This window comes from Oncorhynchus mykiss, chromosome 25 (assembly GCF_013265735.2).
Source record: "Oncorhynchus mykiss isolate Arlee chromosome 25, USDA_OmykA_1.1, whole genome shotgun sequence".
Taxonomy (NCBI): domain Eukaryota; kingdom Metazoa; phylum Chordata; class Actinopteri; order Salmoniformes; family Salmonidae; genus Oncorhynchus; species Oncorhynchus mykiss.
Genome location: NC_048589.1, coordinates 33,064,217 through 33,078,375, shown reverse-complemented (window position 1 = coordinate 33,078,375; position 14,159 = coordinate 33,064,217). Strand labels below are relative to the sequence as shown.

Sequence of the window (14,159 nt, the reverse complement as noted above, 5' to 3'; positions counted from 1 at the left end):
GGGAGTTTCTCCCATTCTTCTCTGCTAATCCTCTCAAGCTATGTCAGGTTAGATGGGGAGTGTCGCTAAACAGCTATTTTCAGGTCCCTCCAGAGATGTTAGATCGGGTTCAATTCCGGGATCTGGCTGGGCCACTCAAGGACATTCAGAGACTTGTCCTGAAGCCACTCCTACGTTGTCTTGGCTGCGTGCTTAGGGTCATTGTCCTGTTGGGAGGTGAACCTTCACCCCAGTCTGAGGTCCTGAGTGCTCTGGGGCAGGTTTTCATTAAGGATCTCTCTGTAATTTGCTCCGTTCATCTTTGCCTCGATCCTGACTAGTCTCCCAGTCCCTGCCACTGAAAAACATCCCCACAGCATGATGCTGCCACCACCATGCTTCAACGCAGGGATGGTGCCAGGTTTCCTCCAGACGTGAAGCTTGGTATTCAGGACAAAGAGTTCAATCTTGGTTTCATCAGACCAGAGAATCTTGTTTCACATGGTCTGAGAGTCCTTTAGATGCCTTTTGGCAAACTCCAAGCGGGCTGTCATGTGCATTTTACTGAGGAATGGCTTCTGTCTGGCCACTCTACCATAAAGTCCTGATTGGTGGAGTGCTGCAGAGATGGTTGTCCTTCTGGAAGGTTCTCCCATCTCCACAGAGGAACTTTGATGCTCTGTCAGAGTGACCATCAGGGTCTTGGTCACCTCCCTGACCAATGCCCTTCTCCCCCGATTGCTCAGTTTGGCCGGGCGGCCAGCTCTAGGAAGAGTCTTGGTGGTTCTAAACTTCTTACTTTTAATGGAGTCCACTGTGTTCTTGGGGACCTTCAATGCTGCAGAAAGGTTTTTGTACCCTTCCCCAGATCTGTGCCTTGACACAATCCTGTCTCGGAGCTCTACAGCTCTCCTGTAGCGAAGCATCCGTTTCATTGCACCACTTCTGTATTGAGCGCGTCACTGGTACTTCCAGTTGGACTTTTTGCTTGTAAGCTGGAATCAGGAGGATATGGCCATATTTTCCAAATGGAGGACGAGGGAGAACTTTGTATGCTTGTCTGTGTGTGTAGTAAAGGACAGGGCGAGGGAGGGCTTTGTGTAGTAAAGGTGATCTAGCATTTTATTTCTGCCTCTAGTTGCAGAGGTGATATGCCGGTAGAAATGAGGTAAGACAGTTTTCAGTTTTCCTGCATTAAATCACTGGCCACTAGGAAAAGGGTTCATCCTTAGCAGAGTCTGAGTGAAGTGTTCATATTTATACTTCAAATGTTCCTATTTCCCCTCCAGCACCTCACCATCTTGTAGGGTCTTGGGAGGGAGGACGCGAGGAGTCAGGGAAATGTAATTGAGAATCTACCTTGGCCTCTGTTGGTTTTCTTTGAAATTTCTTTCTGTTATGAAAAGTGCTATAGAAGTTAAATACATAATTATTAATTATTGTAAATCTCCTGTGAGATAAGATGAAGGTATTTCCCTAAGATGATTTCATATAGATTGGAGGGAAATAAATATTTGATGCACCACAACACTGGAGAAAACATACGGTACATGACACCATTACTGTGGAATATCTTTTGATGCCTATGAATCTGGTATCACAACTCCCTTATCAATCTTGAATTAATGACACATACCTGCCTACTAGTCATGATGTGTTGGTTGCTGTGCAGTTACAGTATATAAATAGCACATGTGCACCCAACATTGTGACACTGAGGTGTGAAAATACAGAAAAGTTAAAGTAATCAAATCACTTCCCTTTTGGCTGTCTAAGGTATGTAATATACAGCATATATTTGACAGTTGTATACAAACACTGCAAACTTCTACTTGATCATTTGCCTCTTTCTATACCTGCCATTTAGAAAATGTCACAGTATGCAAATGTTTCACAAATGATTTAACTCACTGGTGTTAAACCTTTCCGACTGCATTTAAAGAGGTTGCTTGTGTACATGACGAGGAGGCTTGTATAGTTCAATTCATTCTAACTTTACAACATAGCATGCAGTTTTTAAGCTAGGTTCTTACAAGCAGCGTAATTTGAATTCTGGTCGTGCTCTTGGCAGTCCAATAGAGGACAGTTTAAATCTAAATCTTCTGTCTGGCAGCTTCACTAATAAGTGACAGGCAATGGAGCAAAGCGCCGCCCAAATTAAATTCCTTTTAAGTGGCTGCCACTTTGTGATTGGGCTTAATATGCACATTTAGAAAGTAAATAGTTCCACAATCAAAGCCGCTGAAATTAATTTTGTCCCCAGATAGTAGGTGTAAGAACATTAGGCACCCCAAGTATAAGAACATAGAAAATATATATATTTTTGTGTTTCAGATGATAAAATAGAAAGTGATACAACTTGAGAAGATCATCCTTATTAATAACACTGGGTATGTTGACAAGCATTGAACTTAACACTGAAAATATTACTGTAGGTTCTACCTGAAGTGTGTGTGTGCGTGCAGGTGTGTGTGTGTGTGCGTGTGCGCGTGCGTGAGTGTGTGTGGGTGTGTGCATGCGTGAATCCAACTTGTGCTAAATTAAAATGTATCCATAGTAGCCAAGAGGATGACACTGATGAGAGAATCAAGGCACAAAACAACAATTCAATTTTTGTATTATCATTGGACAACACTGACATCAAGTGACAGCTTGCTACCATTGCATAAGACTGACTGACAACAAGACTGTAATGCAGAAAGATGTGAGTCAAGTTAACATGTTTAGTGGGTAGATAATATGGCAAAGATACAGGTCATACATCCAGGTATTGATATTGACCAAAATAGTATAACCCTTTACAGGACAACAACCTCTTATACGGGGAAGTAGTGGGATGTCTTGCATCCTATTTACACACACATACCATGCTTTGATGCTGTTTCCTCAAACAACTCTAAGCAACCAATCATACTTGTCACCAGAGCCATCACAATGGGTAAACACTGGTTGAGATAACATTGTTTCTATGTCATTTCAATGAAATTGAGTTGAACCAACGTGGAATAGACGTTGAATTGACGGGGACGGGATGGAGCACATGTTGTTACCACTATCATATAATTAAGCAATAATGCGCGAGGGGGTGTGGTATAATCCTTTTTATAAATTGGGTGGTCGAGCCCTGAATGCTGATTGGCTGACAGCCGTGGTATATCAGACCGTATACAACGGTTATGACATAACATGTCTTTTTACCGCTCTAATTACTTTGGTAACCAGTTTATAACGGTAATAAGGCACCTCAGGGGTTTGTAGTATATGGCCAACATGCCCCGGCTAAGGGCTGTTCGCCCCGGCTAAAGGCTGTGTCCAGGCACTGCGCTTTGCGTTGTGCGTTATATCGGTGCGTTATATCCTTCCTGTTTGGCCCTGTCGGGGGTGTGCTCAGATGGGGCCACAGTGTTTCCTGACCCCTGTCTCAGCCTCCAGTATTTATGCTGCAATAGTTTATGTGTCGGGGGGCTAGGGTCAGTTTGTTATATCTGGAGCACTTCTCCTGTCCTATTCCTGTGTGAATTTAAGTGTGCTCTCTCTAATTCTCTCTCTCTCTCTCTCTCTCTTTCTTTCTCTCTCTTGGAGGACCTGAGCCCTAGGACCATGCCTCAGGACTACCTGACATGATGACTCCTTGCTGTCCCCAGTCCACCTGGCCGTGCTGCTGCTCCAGTTTCAACTGTTCTGCCTTATTATTATTTGACCATGCTGGTCATTTATGAATGATCCGGAACCACGGTCCGGAACCTCCTGCGACGGTCAGCGTTCCGGAACCTCTTGCGACGGTCAATGTTCCGGAACCTCCAGCGAGGGTCAGCAGTCCTGAGCTTCCCGGCAAGGCGTCCAGTCCAGCTCCAGGGTAGGAGCCTTCCTCTGAGCTGGTGTCCAGTCCAGGCACGGCGGCCAGTCCCACTCCATGGCAGGAGCCTTCCTCTGCACCGGTGCCTAGTCCAGGCACGGCGTCCAACCCGGCTCCATGGCCCGACTCGTGGTCTGTACGGGGGGCAAAGACCCGCACCGGAGCCGCCACTGACACTAGTCACCCCCCCTTACCTACCCTCCCCAGTTGGTTTCAGGTTTTGCGGCCGGAGTCCGCACCTTTGGGGGGGGGGGGGGGGGGTACTGTCATGCCCTGACCATAGAGAGCCTTTTTATTGTCTGTTTTGGTTAGGTCGGGGTGTGACTAGGGGGGAGGGTGTTCCTATCTAGGTGTTTTATTTCTATGTTGGCCTGGTATGGTTTCCAATCAGAGGCAGTGTCACAAATCCTGCCGAAGATGGTGCCTCTTCCTGTCCAGGTGGCACTCGGCGGTCGTCGTCGCCGGCCTACTAGCTGCCACCAATCTCCTTTCTGTTTCATTTAGTGTTGTCTGATTAGTTGCACCTGTTTCTTGTTTAGGTTTGGTTTTGGGCAATTTAAACCCGGTAGGCCCGCCGGCTTTTGTGCGGGCTTGTTTTTCTGTTATTGGTGTGTGTGATTTTTGTGGATTTTATTTCCCCGAACCGTTTCGTCCTGTTTGTTTTGGACTGGGTCTTTTAGCGCCCGTGTGTGTGGCGTTGACCGATACTCTGTTGCTTTGGGAATAAATATATCCACGTATCTAACTACCCTGCTCTCTGCGCCTGACTCCTCCACCCACTATTTCTAGAAGTCCTGACAGGCAGCTTTTTATCGTTGTCTCTGATTGGGGATCATATTCAGGCAGCCATTTCCCCACTGTGTTTTGTGGGATCTTGTTTTGAGTTAGTGCATGTGGCACCTCTGGTGTCACGGTTCGTTGTTTGTTTCTTTTTGTTTGGAAGTATCGCGTAAATAAATATGTGGAACTTTAATCACGCTGCGCCTTGGTCCGTCTCTCCACACAACCATGACAGATGTTGACAAGAACACGTTCCTGATGAACCAGAAATATCACATGGAGTACTGCAACAGCTTAAGGTGATCATGAACTAATGAATTAATTAGATATAACTGAGAGATGATTGACTGTTTACAAATGTACAGACATCTATCGAAAATCTGATTTAAAATGTAGGGCTCTATTTCAACAACCTAACTCAATGGTCAATCTTAGAGCTGGCGATAGAGTTATAGGTTCGGGGGTGTGTCAGAAATATTTTAGCTATTTTCACAACCATAATTATGGGCACAATACTGTAGCTGGTGGTGGCTTGTGGGTGTGTCGACGCTTGGCCCCTCACTGGACAATCAGAACGTGCTCCCTGGTTAAACATGTGGTTGCTTGTCTATTTACGGTCTTTTATGTATTGCGTTCAATTTCAATTCGAATGTTAGTCCTTTGTAGCCTAGTTCGTTAATAAACCTGCCCCCATATTTGCTAAATATGTTGAACATTTTCAGTCCACTTTGTTCTAATTGCATTTCTTCAATATGGAAATAGATTGTTAAACTGGCTATAGCCTTCACACTGATATAGGGGCTGGGCCTAATGTAAATTGTAATCTGGACATGCCAAACATAGTCAATAAGCAAGATTAAATTCACCAGGCTATTGATGAGAACTAAAAGATAGTGTATAATTCTAATCAAATTCTAAATAAAAACGAAACAACAATAGGAGGTTCCTAAATCCAGTTAAAGGCACCATAATTGCTCCATGTGGGCGTATAATGAAGGCAGTTTAGACTATGAAAGTTTTACACACATCCAAACTTTTCACAGGAGCTGGATAAATATCCAATATAAAGATAAATGGGGAATGTTCACTCGCTGTTATATTGCTTGCAAATGTAATATTGTAAGATCATATTTGCACTTCTCCAAAAATAGGCCTAGCAGATGAAATTGCATTGCATTCGAGACATGTACATGTAACAATACTCTTCTTGCGTTGTGTATAATCAATCATCGACACGAACTCCCAACGTGTAGCTCCAGTCATGGAGATTTATTCTGATAGAAACAGCACAAAATTGCACGTCATGCAATGCACGGCTCACCATCCAACTCTGCACTCACGCACGCTGGTTTGGTGCTTGTTCACTGGGACATTGTAGTTACCAAAATAATACAACAATTACAATATACAATATAATATTTTGAACAATGTACCTGATAGAAACAGCACAAAATTGCACGTCATGCAATGCACGGCTCACCATCCAATTCTGCACTCACGCACTGTACAAAATATACGAACCCCCCCACCAGACACAGTAAGTTGCTAGTTAGTATTAGCTGGAATTCTCTACAACAAAATGCATAACACATATGCACCAAAAACTGCTAAATATTATGTGTGGTGTTCTAATAACATTTGCAAACAAATGTATATAAATTGTACATTTAAATCATCACTTAGGAGAATAAAATCACTTCTGACATACAGTGCTTTGCAACCAACATCTTACCGCTGGTTTGGCGCTTGTTCACTGGGACGATTCTAACTGAAACATCCTCCCTCGTAAGCAAGCTACGCAAACCAGCCAATAAGATGCCATGTTGAGTAGGTGAAGGCAAGACAAAACTGAAACCAAAAACCCATTGGCTTAACAATAAAGTGGCAAGGGGAATCACCAATATAACCCTGTTACATACATTCTCACTATAAACTCATGGACAGTGAATCGTTCTAATTAGTTAGGTTTTTAATCAAATACATATTTATTATTATTTTTTTTTAACACACAATTCGATTTCTAAAAATGATTGGGTCAGAAGCATGATATCATTAATCACTTCTCTCACTCCACGGCACTTTCTGCACACGTATACAGTGCCTTGCGAAAGTATTCGGCCCCCTTGAACTTTGCGACCTTTTGCCACATTTCAGGCTTCACACATAAAGATATAAAACTGTATTTTTTTGTGAAGAATCAACAACAAGTGGGACACAATCATGAAGTGGAACGACATTTATTGGATATTTCAAACTTTTTAACAATTCAAAAACTGAAAAATTGGGCGTGCAAAATTATTCAGCCCCCTTAAGTTAATCCTTTGTAGCGCCACCTTTTGCTGCGATTACAGCTGTAAGTCGCTTGGGGTATGTCTCTATCAGTTTTGCACATCGAGAGACTGACATTTTTTCCCATTCCTCCTTGCAAAACAGCTTGAGCTCAGTGAGGTTGGATGGAGAGCATTTGTGAACAGCAGTTTTCAGTTCTTTCCACAGATTCTAGATTGGATTCAGGTCTGGACTTTGACTTGGCCATTCTAACACCTGGATATGTTTATTTTTGAACCATTCCATTGTAGATTTTGCTTTATGTTTTGGATCATTGTCTTGTTGGAAGACAAATCTCCGTCCCAGTCTCAGGTCTTTTGCAGACTCCATCAGGTTTTCTTCCAGAATGGTCCTGTATTTGGCTCCATCCATCTTCCCATCAATTTTAACCATCTTCCCTGTCCCTGCTGAAGAAAAGCAGGCCCAAACCATGATGCTGCCACCACCATGTTTGACAGTGGGGATGGTGTGTTCAGCTGTGTTGCTTTTACGCCAAACATAACGTTTTGCATTGTTGCCAAAAAGTTCAATTTTGGTTTCATCTGACCAGAGCACCTTCTTCCACATGTTTGGTGTATCTCCCAGGTGGCTTGTGGCAAACTTTAAACACTTTTTATGGATATCTTTAAGAAATGGCTTTCTTCTTGCCACTCTTCCATAAAGGCCAGATTTGTGCAATATACGACTGATTGTTGTCCTATGGACAGAGTCTCCCACCTCAGCTGTAGATCTCTGCAGTTCATCCAGAGTGATCATGGGCCTCTTGGCTACATCTCTGATAAGTCTTCTCCTTGTATGAGCTGAAAGTTTAGAGGGACGGCCAGGTCTTGGTAGATTTGCAGTGGTCTGATACTCCTTCCATTTCAATATTATCGCTTGCACAGTGCTCCTTGGGATGTTTAAAGCTTGGGAAATCTTTTTGTATCCAAATCCGGCTTTAAACTTCTTCACAACAGTATCTCGGACCTGCCTGGTGTGTTCCTTGTTCTTCATGATGCTCTCTGCTCTTTTAACGGACCTCTGAGACTATCACAGTGCAGGTGCATTTATACGGAGACTTGATTACACACAGGTGGATTGTATTTATCATCATTAGTCATTTAGGTCAACATTGGATCATTCAGAGATCCTCACTGAACTTCTGGAGAGAGTTTGCTGCACTGAAAGTAAAGGGGCTGAATAATTTTGCACGCCCAATTTTTCAGTTTTTGATTTGTTAAAAAAGTTTGAAATATCCAATAAATGTCGTTCCACTTCATGATTGTGTCCCACTTGTTGTTGATTCTTCACAAAAAAAAAAAAGTTTTATATCTTTACGTTTGAATACTTTCGCAAGGCACTGTAAATGTTTTTATGCATAACATTCGCACATCTATAAAAAATACTAGGCTCCTGTCAATTGTATCGTTGCCTATGTGTGAGGCATATTCTCCAAAAATATTATTTCTAAATACACAATTCACTGGCACCAAAGGCACATCTCTCTTCCATGGGCACTGTGTGTAATGAATGGGTAGGCTGCGCTTCCACTCTCAAAATCCATGCCTTTATAGACTGCGTTTTGTGGGTCTTAACTTCCCATTAGCACTGTATGAAATTGTCACTTTTGCGCTTGTTTTTAAGAACACACCTCAAATATTGCCACCGCTCCCCCTCAGCAGAAGCTAGCTGATAGACAGGTAAATTGCCGAATATATGCCAGTGCGACAGTTTTAACAGGACCAAACTAACATGCGTTTGACACTTGCCACTCCTTAGAGCCAGCTGAAAATAGAGCCCTTAGTGTGTAACAGTCATATACAGTACACATGATAATGGGTATTCACATGTATTCTTTTTTTAAAGTTTGTTTTGTGTCATTAGCAGGATCTCTTGAAAACAAAAGTGCTAGTTAATTGATGACAGTGTAGAGTTTGGAGTGAAACGTGTGGTCGGCTTTCTGTCAGGCTCTAAAATCTATAATGCGTGTATTTTATTTGCCTTTTGATCATTACAACCATAATGGATAGGGTGATGGAGATACCAAACCCAATGGCCCCATTTTTCACCCCAAGCAATGCCCATACCACAACTCCCACCAGGCATAGCATAATAAAAATAACCATCACCAACAAGCCCCACACCAGCAGTTTTGAGGTAGCCCTGAGTTCTCGCTCTCTTATTGGTTGTTGTCCTTGTTCGCTGTCACCTGAATAACCTAGGTCTTTTCTGAGAGTGAACGGCTCCATGTTTCCTGACATTGTTTCTCGTCTAGCTAAAAGCTCTGATCTGATTGTTGTTTGCCATGACATTGCTCCTGAACACATATATCCGACCGTTACATTTCTGAACAAGCGGAGGCAGGATTGTGTCTTGTTGAATGAACTCCTCTATTAATATGTTTTTTAGTCTCTCCCTCCCTGTGAAGAGAACAACAGTGTACTCATTGACCTCGTCAGATGTAGTCTCAATCACTCTCTGTTCTTGCGGTGTGAATTGTCTCAGCTGAAGGACCAGAAGGAAGGGATGAGGTCCAGGGGCATACAGAGAGTGTTGAACAAGCATGGAGTCTCAACCACTGTTACTCCTCTCCCACACACTGCCTCTGCTTTCCAAAAGTCATTGGTCAGGGAGGAAAGACCAACGCAGTCCATATTCAAATGCCTCTTTGCCTAGGACGGTGTTACCCACAGTGCTCTTCCCCACTCCACACTGGCCAATCAACATCAGTCTCAGACACGAGTCATCCGAACGTGCAAAGAAATAAAACACTATTGTCCTGTTTCCTGGACACAGATTAAGCCTAGTCCTGGACTAAAAATCATTCTCAATGGAAATTCTCCTTTGAAAGCGCTGAGAGATTATGTCGGTGTCTACATGAAAATAAACTAGAGATGCTCCTGATCGTTAATGGGCTTCTTGTACCTCTGGACATGTGGCTAGAACACCCAGACCAGTAAACATAGGCCTACAGTACACTAAACTTAAATTCTGAAAACATGACTCATACATGTCTTAGCTAAAGCTATAAGTGACTGCCATCATAAATAATTTGGTAACACTTTACTTTACTGGTCTATTATGAGGGCTTAATTGAATTGAAGTGGTTGTGTAAAGAAATCAAGCACACCCGATTCCAAGCTTGTGTCATTCATATTTTGTAGATGTGTGCAGCAAATTCATAAAAGCTTCTGCACTCCCCTTGTAATAAAAAAAAATCTATGAACACAAAGCACATACAATTTACAGATAACATTTTTTTTTAGACAGATGAAGCAAAGAGATGAATCGTTTCCTCTTTGTGATATGAATGTTATTCAGGTCAGTACTTGGCCGTTTCTTTACCGCGTGATAAGAAAAGATCATTGCAATAGAGTGTTAGGGCAGTTTCACAGAAGAAGAAAAGTCATCAGTGTGGCTCAGTTGGTAAAGCATGACACTTGCAACGCCAGGGTTGTGAGTTTGATTCCCATGGGGGAACAGTATGAAAATGTATGCATGTAAGAAAAGATAATTGAGACCACATTTTGTGAAGAGTCAACATACACAACATTACTTTTCACACATGAAAACAGGCTCAAGGGACAACCAATTGAGGAATTTGTGGCGAAGATTCCAGACCCTCAAAAACTAATTCAGAAATGCCAAGGGCAATATCATGTATTTAACAACTAAGTTCAGAGTCCCTCAAAGACCATTGAGCTTCTTGACAAAATTGTCATTGAGTATTCACATCAAAACACATTGTATTTATCACATGTGCCGAATACAACTGGTGTGGGCTTGGAAGTGAAATGCTTGCTTATGAACCTTTCCCAATGATGCAGAGTAAAAATGATATGATCATTTAAAAATTAGTGAGAAGAATAAAATAAAATACACAAGAATGGAGATGGAAACAGGGAGTCTCTGTACCAAATCAATGTGCAGATGCACGAGGTATTGGAGGGATTTGAGGTAGATATGTACATGAAGGCAGGATAAAGTGACTAGGCAAATGTATAGATAATAATAAGAGTAAAATGAAGAACAGAATAGCAGCAGCAAACGATCAAATCAAATGTTATTTGTCACATGCGCCGAATACAACAGACCTTACAGTGAAATGCAAACTTACAAGCACTTAACCAACTGGCCAGTTTTAAGAAGGATAAAAAGTGTTAAAGAAAGTATTAACTAAAATAAACTGAAGTAATAAAATGAATATATGAAAAATAAGAAAATAACAGAGGCGAGGCTATATACAGGGTGTACCAGTACAGAGTCAATGTGCGGGGGCACCGGCTAGTCGAGGTAATTGAGGTAATATGTAGGTGGAGGTAAAGTGACTATGCATGGATAATAAACCGAGTAAAAGCAGCATAAAAAAGGGGGTGAGGGGAGGGGACAATGCAAATAGTCCGGGTAGCCATTTGTTATGGCTTGGGGGTAGAAGCTGTTTAGAAGCCTTTTGGACCTAGACTTGGTGCTCCAGTACCGCTTGCTGTGTAGTTGCAGAGAGAACAGTCTATGACTAGGGTGGCTGGAGTCTTTAGCATTTTTGGGGGCATTCCTTTGACACCGCCTGGTAAAGAGGTCCTGGATGGCGGGAAGCTTGACCCCAGTGATGTACTGGGCCGTACGCACTACCGTCAGTAGTGCCTTGCAGTCGGAGGCCAAGCAGTTGCCATACCAGGCAGTGATGCAACCAGTCGGGACGCTTTCAAAGGTGCAGCTGTATAACTTTTTGAGGATCTGACGACACATGCTAAATCTTTTCAGTCTCCTGAGGGGGAATAGGCATTGTTATGCCCTCTTCATGACTGTCTTGGTGTGTTTGGACCGTGATAGTTTGTTGGTGCTGTGGACACCAAGGAACATGAAGATCTCAAACTGCTCCACTACAACCCCGTCGATGAGAATGGGGGACGTGTATGGTCGTCCTTTTCCTGTAGTTCACAATCATCTCCTTTGTCTTGATCATTTTGAGGGAGAGTTTGTTATCCTGGCACCACACTGACAGGTCTTTGACCTCCCTATAGGCTCATCGTTCTCTGTGATCAGGCCTACCACTCTTGTGGCATCGGAAAACTTAATGATGGTGTTGGAGTCGTGCTTGGCCATGCAGTCATGGGTGAACAGGGAGTACAGGAGCGGACTGAGCACACACCCATTAGGGGCCCCCGTGTTGAGGATCAGCATGGCAGATGTGTTGTTACCTACCCTTACCACCTGGGGACGGCCCGTCAGGAAGTCCAGGATCCAGGTACAGAGGGAGGTCTTTCGTCCCAGGGTCCTTAGCTTAGTGTTGAGCTTTGAGGGCACTATGGTGTTGAACACTGAGCTGTAGTTAATGAATAGCATTCTCACGTAAACTACCGTTCAAAAGTTTGGGGTCACTTAGAAATGTCCTTGTTATTGAAAGAAAATATCATTTTACGTCCCTTAAAATAACATAAAATTGATCAGAAATACAGTGTAGACATTGTTAATGTTGGAAATTACTATTGTAGCTGGAAATGGCTGATTTTTAATGGAATATCTACATAGGCGTACAGAGGCTCATTATCAGCAACCATCACTCCTGTGTTCCAATGGAACGTTGTGCTGTGCTTCCCTTTGTAGTCCATAATAGTTTGCAAGCCCTGTCACATCTGACCCTTTAGTTCAGTGCGGATGTTGCCTGTAATCCATGGCTTCTGGTTTGGGTATGTACATACGGTCATTGTGGGGACGACGTAATCGATGCTGTTGTGGTGACTGATGTGGTGTACTCCTCAATGCCATCGGAAGAATCCCGGAACATATACACTGTACCAGTGTGTGCTAACAAAACAGTCCTGTAGCTTAGAATCTGCTTCATCTGGCCACTTCCTTATTGAGCGAGTCACTGGTACTTCCTGCTTTAGTTTTTGCAAAACCTCGAGACTTCCTTAATATTAGATTTCATGCACCAGCTGTTATTAACAAATAGACACAGACCGCCACCACTTGTCTTACCGGAGGCAGCTGTTATATCTTGCTGATGGAACAAAAACACAGCCAGCTGTATGTTATCCCTGTCATCGTTCAGCCATGACTCGGTGTGTGTGTGTTGTGTGGGAGTGTAGTGTCTGTGAGTGAGTGTGTATATCAAGTTTATAGTTTCAAGTTTTTAATGTCACATGTACAGTAAATGCCTTTCTTGCAATCTCAACATTGTCTAGTAAGTGTGTGCACACTCTGAGAAAAAAAGGTGCTATCTGGAACCTAAAAGGGTTCTTCGGCTGTCCCCATGGGGGAGCCCTTTGAATAATGCCTTTTGGTTCCAGGTAAATGCTTTTTGTTCCAGGTATAGCAATTATGGGTTCCATGTACAACGTTTTGCACAGAGGGTTCCACCTGGAACCAAAAATAAATACAACTTTAACATGCTGTTGTATGGAACACACTGGCCATATGGGTAGTCCTATAAGCTACTTAATTTTGGTAAGATTTGTTTTTCAAATGTAACCCTAGATCTTTCACATGATTATTCCTTCAGTCTTCATTTTCTTTACCTGCTTGCCTCTCTCCCACCTGGAATTTTGTTAACAGGCATAGAAAGCAATCATTGCTGTGTCTACTCCATGTCTAGATGTTTAGATTTGTGTTTTGTTGGTGTGTATTGTTATACTGCTCAAAATATCTTAAAATATAAATATTCCAAAAAGAAAGGGGGATGCAATTTACCAAGAATAACTGAACGTCACTTCATCAAGTAAGCAGTCCAGGTCCTAGGACTATTTTCCAGTGTGTGTGTTTCTTTGTCTGGCGGGAGCCACAGAGTCTGGCTAATGCCCATACTCACCTTTTCTCCCCCTCACTTGAGAGAATGCTATTACCTCCACTTCGTGGCTTCAGCCAATCAGATTCTCCCCATGCACCCCACGCCCATGCAATGATCACGCATTCTCTGATTGGTCAGATGCTCCTAGCCAGCCCTGCGCTGGTCAGACATGTCCGTTGCACATTTCTGCAAGGGTATAAATATTTCCCTGGCCCTGACGGTGTTATCATGTGTAGAGTTTTGTGCATGGAATTCGTGAACACAAATACCTTTACAGGACCATCCTCATGTACTTGACTATTTGTGTGTTTAAATAAAGTTCCCTGTGTGTTAACTCTTGGGCTGCCTTATTCCCCTCTAACCGGAGGCAGTCACAAACCAGTAGAATACGTAGAGCCAGGTTGCTCTCTTTCATTATTCATTGTTACTGTATGTTTTTTTAATCATGTA

General features: G+C 42.8%; 1 pseudogene; it reads left to right on the top strand.

Moving 5' to 3' along the window:
* Nucleotides 1-4,843: 4,843 nt before the first annotated feature.
* Nucleotides 4,844-14,159, top strand: part of LOC110504227 — a 32,872-nt pseudogene continuing 23,556 nt past the window's right edge.